The sequence below is a fragment of the Prionailurus bengalensis genome, chromosome B2 (genome assembly GCF_016509475.1).
Source record: "Prionailurus bengalensis isolate Pbe53 chromosome B2, Fcat_Pben_1.1_paternal_pri, whole genome shotgun sequence".
Classification (NCBI taxonomy): domain Eukaryota; kingdom Metazoa; phylum Chordata; class Mammalia; order Carnivora; family Felidae; genus Prionailurus; species Prionailurus bengalensis.
This window is the reverse complement of record NC_057349.1, coordinates 25,678,490-25,685,375: the sequence shown is the minus strand read 5'-3', so window position 1 is coordinate 25,685,375 and position 6,886 is coordinate 25,678,490.

Below are 6,886 nucleotides of genomic sequence, written 5' to 3'. Positions count from 1 at the left end.
TTAGCAAAGTTGCAGGATACGAGATCAATATGCAAAAATCAGTTGTGTTTCTATACATGTGTAATGAACAATATGAAAAAGAAACTAAGAAAGATACTCTATTTGTAATAGCATCTAAAATAATAAAATACCTAGAATAATAAATTTAACCAAGGAAGTTAAATGCTTGTGCATTTAACTGAAAACTACAAAATATTTCTAAATTTAAAAAGAGCTAAATAAATAGAAAAACATCTTGTGTTAGTAGATAAGAAGACTTTATTGTCAAGATATCAGTACAACTCAAAGCAGCCTACAGATTCAATGCAATCCCTAACAAAATTCCAACAGCATTTTTAAGGTTTTTGCAGAAATATAAAAGCCAGTTCTCAAGTTCATATAGAATTAATTGCAAGGGGCTCTGAATAGCCAAAACAATCTTGAAAAGGAGAACAAAGTTGGAAGACTCCCACATCCTGATTTCAAAACTTACTACAAAGCTACAGATATCAAAACAGTGTGGTCCTGGCACAGGTACAGACACACACACTAATGGAATGGTATTGAGACTCCAGAAATAAACCCATACATCTATGGCAAATTGATTTTGATAAGGGTGCCCAGTCCATTCAATGGGGGAAAGAGTAGTTTCTTCCATAGATGATGCTGGGACAACTGGATTTTCTCATGCAAGGAAATCCCTTACTTCATACCATATATAAAAATAATCAAAGTCAATCAACAATCTAAATATAAGAGCCAAGACTACAAAACTGTTAGAAGAAAACCAGGAGTGTTTTTCATGAACGTGGATTTTGCAATAGGTTCTTAGCTATGACACCAAAAGTCCAAGGCCAAAACAACAAAATGAATAAAACAAGATAAATTAGATTTCATCAAAACTAAATTATTTTTGTGTATCAAAGGACATTATTTAAAAAAGTGAAAGACAATGGAAACCAAGCTTGAATGAAGAGCCAACCACGCAGACACGGATGTGCGATATACTTACACCACACAATTACTTTGAATCAGGTTAAAGGCTTCTGGGGCATAGAGGTTGATGAGCTCTTTTTATGGTTGCTGTTGCCCTACAAAGCTGAAAAGTTAGAAGATATAAAGAGTTGCACTTCTCTGGAAGTCTTCAATTCTCAACTCCTTTGGAAATAGACTCCATTTTTATAGGGTTTGTGGTTCTGATTTTTCTTTGCTTTAATCTTACAAAAAATGAATAACCTCCTACTTTTCCACAGCTTCCTTTTATCCCATTGGGTATACTTTAATTCATTATCATCATAAAAGATGGGCTCTGGATCCAGGCTGCTTTGCATCTTTACTAAACTCTTTGGACCTTAGTTTTGTCATCTGTAAAATGGAAATTATAATAGAAACTGCATTATGGGTGCTGCTGTGAGGATGTAACACACAGTAAATAGCCCTGCATACTGCCAGTACATGGTAAGCCCTCTGCAAATGCTAATGATTATTATCACACACTATTCTTATTTCTAATAATTACGCAGAATATTAAGTTGCTTTCTCAGCTTAACTTTAAATAGCAGGGAGCACTTACTGAATTCACATTCCCTCATTCAAGTTTCATTACTCTGAGTCATGAAGAAAGTGGGAAAAAAGTCATAGAACAGAATTTTGGCCTAATTATATTTGCAATTCCAATGGTATAATATTTAAAGTACCATTTATCTCCAATGTTTCATCAAAATTTTACCCATTATACATCAGTGTGTACTGTGAAAGCCTAATACCTCTATTCATACAATTGCCAAAATGTTCTGATTGATTTGGGGTAGTGATACAATGTTGAAGGTTTGGTTGGGTCCAAGTATATGCAAAAGTGATTTCTAAAGGCTTATTGAATTTGCCAGTATTTGGCTGTCAACTAAATCCTTAGTTAAAATAAGATGAAAGGTTTGTGTTCTCATATTTGAGTAGTCAATTATGCATGGTATGAATGGCTACTTAACATCAAAAACCTATTTAATAACAAAATGTGAATCTAGTCTCTACCATTTTATCTAGAGCTATCCACTTGACACTTATTATTAATGCAAAAAGCTAATTCATACCATGTTGCCATTAGAATTCTACCCACAGCTTTTGAGGAATCAAGACTGACCACTCTTGACAAACAGCAGACCTTTCCAAAGTACCATAGGGAGAGAACCTTCTCAGAAACCAGGGGTATTATAAGGAGATGGACGTAATGGCTCATTTCCCAATGAAACTAGCAGGGATCAATGACTTCCAGTTATGTTTGAGGAAAAAACCATTAGATTTCCTCATGACATTTCAGAGTTTGGATGATCTTCAATTAGAGACCAAAAACACCCTGAAAACTGTAGCATCTGCTCACCCTGAAATGTCCCAAGAAACCTGAAAATATTCAAAACTACCAGTATGTTCATTGAACAAATGTTATACCTCCCTCCATCCTACCTGTAAGATCGATTTCCTGAGACCTCAGCAGCAAGGTAGAAATAACAACAAAAGGGAATTAAGAAAAAGAATATCTAGTTAATTGCTTTCAGAGGAATAGGACTCCCCCCACCAAAAAAAGTGAAAGACAATGTACAGAATGGGAGAAAACATTTGCAACTTCTTTACCTGCTAATATAGAGAATATATCAAGAGCTACAATTCAACAAAAAATAGACAGACAATCCAATTAAATAATGGGCAAAGGACATGCACAGACATTTCCCCAAAGAAGATATATAAATGGTCAATAAGCACATGAAAAGATGCTCACCTTTGTTAATCATCAGGGAAATACAAATCAAAGCAAGGAGATACCACTTCACACCTATTAAGATGCGTGAAAATTAATAAAGGGGAATCTCACTAAGAGTCCTGAGGCTAGAAAGGGGAGCCATACTGAGGCACTATGGGGAAAATGAAAGGGACTTAATTCCTGCAAAGTCATTGGTGGGAAGCAAGGGTGAAAAGTTTCCATATGCTTGGAGATAAATACCTCCTTCTCTGAAAGAGAACAAAGGAGAGAGAACAAGTCATCAGGGAGTAATGCTTGTTTGAGCAAAAACCGAAGAAACAGTTTGCACAGAAGTAACAATACTAAGCCTGCCTGAACAAGTATTTGTCTTTCAGGCACCCTAAAAATGTCTGCCAAGAAGAAAAGCATCCTGTGATTGTCTTGTGACCTCTAAAGAGTAATGACCACAAAATAATGATCCCATAACTGAAGGACATTGTCCCACTCCTAGCCCCTCACCCTTTGCAAAAGTGCCTTTTTAAGCTATGCACACCTGCCTCTTAGGGGAGAAACATTCTTCTTGTCAGGTCCCTGGTATACAAGCTTTCTCTAATAAACTCCACTTGCTTGCTTTCTCCTGAGTTCAATGTTCATTTCTATGACATTGAGACTCAGAACCTGGTCTTGGGGTCCCCTAACAATACCACTCAATGCCAATTACAGGCAGAATTATCAAATACGGACCCCAAAAGAATAATCATCAATTACAAGCTCCCAAAGGGGAAAGACATAGATTGCATCTCCTACAAGAAATTGACCACCCCTGCAAATTCAGCCAATGAGAAATCATCATCACCCTGAACTCTTGTTCTTCTGCAGTGGCTTTCATTCAAAATAATCCCTCCCCCCCCAAAAATAATAATAATCCCTCCCAATTTTCTCCTTCCTCTTCATAAAATAACATTCCCCTCCTTCATTTGCTGGACTTGCCTATGGTTTTGCCATCACTTCCATGTCCCAAATTACAATTCTCTGCTATTCCTAAATAAACCCATTTTTGCTGGTAAAATAACTGACTTTTATTTTTAAGGTTAGCAGATGGTTATTATAATCATAATTTTTCAAAGGGACATAACAAATGCGGTGAGAATGTGGAAAAATCAGAACCCTTGTACATGGCTGGTGAGAATGTGAACCAGTACAGTCACTGTGGAAAACAGTTTACCAGTTCCTTACAAAGCTAAACAGAATTACTGTAAGAGCCAGAAATTTCACTCCTAGGTGTATATCCAAAAGAATTGAAAACAGGGACTCAGATACTTGTACACCAAAATTTTTAGCAAGATTATTCACAACAGCCAAACAACCCAAGTATCCAACAGATGGATAGGTAAACAAAAGGTGTTACATATGCAAAATGCAATATTATGGGGCGCCTGGGTGGCTCAGTCGGTTAGGCGGCCGACTTCGGCTCAGGTCATGATCTCGCAGTCCGTGAGTTCTAGCCCCGCGTCGGGCTCTGTGCTGACAGCTCAGAGCCTGGAGTCTGCTTCATATTCTGTATCTCCCTCTCTCTCTGACTTTCCCCTGTTCATGCTCTGTCTCTCCCTGTCTCAAAAATAAATAAACGTTAAAAAAAATTTCAAAATGCAATGTTATTCAGTCATAAAAAGTAATGAAGTTCTGGCTGGAGCTGAGACCTTGCAGAGAGGGCATCGGGAGCCCACGCCTATCATGAAGCTTTGGCCTCAGCTGTCCTCTTGCTTGGTGACTCATCCTGTGACTCATTTCTGCCTCAAGTACTGCCTTAGTGCCTGCCAGTGTCCATGGATCACAGTTCATCAAGCCACATGCACGTTCCATCCACGTAGCACCCTTCAAATGCCCCTTCTCATCACAGTAGTCAAGGGCAGGAATATCATTAAAAAAAAAAAAAGTAATGAAGTTCTGATATGTACTATGATATGGGTGAACCCTGAAGATAAGATAGGGAAAATAAGGGGACTCCAGTTTTAGAAAGGCTCCCTCTCTGCTGTTTTTCTGTTAGGCCCCACTTACTCATGTTCTATATTTTGCATCTAAGTGAACCAAAGAAGCTACGTTCCCACTCGAAGGGGGGAGCAAAAACAGTTAATCATTCTCTGAGTTTTGCCTAGGCCCCCAAATATCTGATAACATCTAAGAAGAACCATGTCCCAAACATGATTCAGGACATTAGATTCAAACAAATCCCAGCCATCAATAGTCCCTACCTTTGATGATTTTTGAAATAACACTTATTACTCACCTGTCATTCCTCTTTGATCAGACTGTACTCTGGACCTCTTTCCAGTATAAACCCCTAACTCCAAGCAACAACAAGACTCATTCTCTTTTTCTTTACCAGTTTCCCAGACATTCATTCTGTCATAATCTATCACTATTAAATAAATTCTGCTTTTACTTTCTCTGACTCATATTTGGTTTCTATCCTGTGGAAAGCCAAGAACCTCTTGGCTGGTCCTGTGGGACCCTCCTCTGTGTCCTCAGACCCAGCTTGCCTGCATCAAAAGCACTATGCTAAGTGCAATAAGCCAGACACAAAGGGCCACATATTATATGACTCCACTTGTACAAAATATCTAGAACAGGCAAATTCATGGAGGCAGAAAGTAAGTAGGTTACCAGCACCTGGGCAGAGGGGAGAGTAGGGAGTTATTGCTTAGTGCTTATTGAGTTTCTGTTTGGGGTGATTAAAAACTTTTGGAAATATATAATGGTGGTGGTTACATAACATTGTGAATATAATTAATGCCCCTGAATTGTGTGTTTGCAATGGTTAAGATGGCAACTCTTACATTTCACTACAAAAAAAAAAAAAAAAACCTATTTATTAGGAAGAATTTGTTTACCAAAGGAAAGGGGATGCTGTTAGCAGAAAGAAAAGTCATTAAATAAAACCAAAGGTAACTACTTCCCTAGGAGAGAGTTCAAGCTGCTTATATTAGCTTTAATGAAGCCCTCGATATTCATTTTCATCCGAACTGGGGACAAGAGGAAGCATATAACTGGCTTAGCTGCCTCTTTGCCTAGAATGCCTAATTCAATTCTTGCATTTCTTCATAGCAAGGGGTGAAATGAACATGGAAATCTGAGAACCCCTAGAGGTGATGTTTATTGTTTCTGTTAAGTGTATTTTATCTGGTTTTAATAGCACCACCTCCTCATTAAACTTGGAATACAAATATGGTCACATCTTACTTGTTTGCTTATAAATGCTCAGTCCTCAATACCAGGTTAGCAGGAAATTCTGTTATTTCCTCTTTGCAGATGGGCTCCTCCTGAACTGTCCTAGAATCCACCTTGGGTATTCACACTGCTCAAAAGGGCAAAGGGAGGCCCCTCCATTCTCTAGGGAGTAGTTTGCTCAGTCCACATCTGTGATTGCTCCTCACTACCACAAGATGGTGCTGTCAGATCACACAGATGCCTAACCAACGCGCAGCTGCCAATCCTCCCCTCTACCTAATGTTTTCAGAGATGTGTCTTGGTCTCCCTTAGAGCGCAACTCTTTCAGTTCCTACACCAAGGACTAAGCCTGCTCCTAGACAAGTGCTTAGTCTGGCACTTGCTATTCCACAGTTCGCTGACCTTCCCACAGGATCCATACAACCCAGAAGTCTCAGAAGTCCTCATAGCACAAGACACCTGACAATAGTTATTTGCCCTCCTCCCAGGGAAGTATACCTTGAATTATTCTAGAGGGCCTGCCACCTACCTTTTTAGGATGACTCGTTTCTTTCTGTGACACAAAGATGATTGGAGGACATCCCTCCGGTCAGTCTCAACAGAAAGGGGGATAAAACAAAACAAATTCCACCTTTGGAGACATTCTAGTACATTCAAAAATGCCTCAAGCACTTTCTCCTCTGACAAAGGTCATTCTAAAATGAAAACTGCCTCCAGGATCTCCTGGGCTCACAAGCCAGTTTCCTGCTGGCATGAGAGCATCTCAGAGAGGCCATATTCTCACTTTTTTAAAAATTTATATTTATTTTTTGTTTTTTTAATGTTTATTTATTTTTGAGAGAGAGACAGAGAGTGCGAGAGGGAGAGGAACAGAGAGAGATGGAAACACAGAATCCAAAGCAGGCTCCAGGCTCTGAGCTGTCAGCACAGAGCCCAACACAGGGCTCA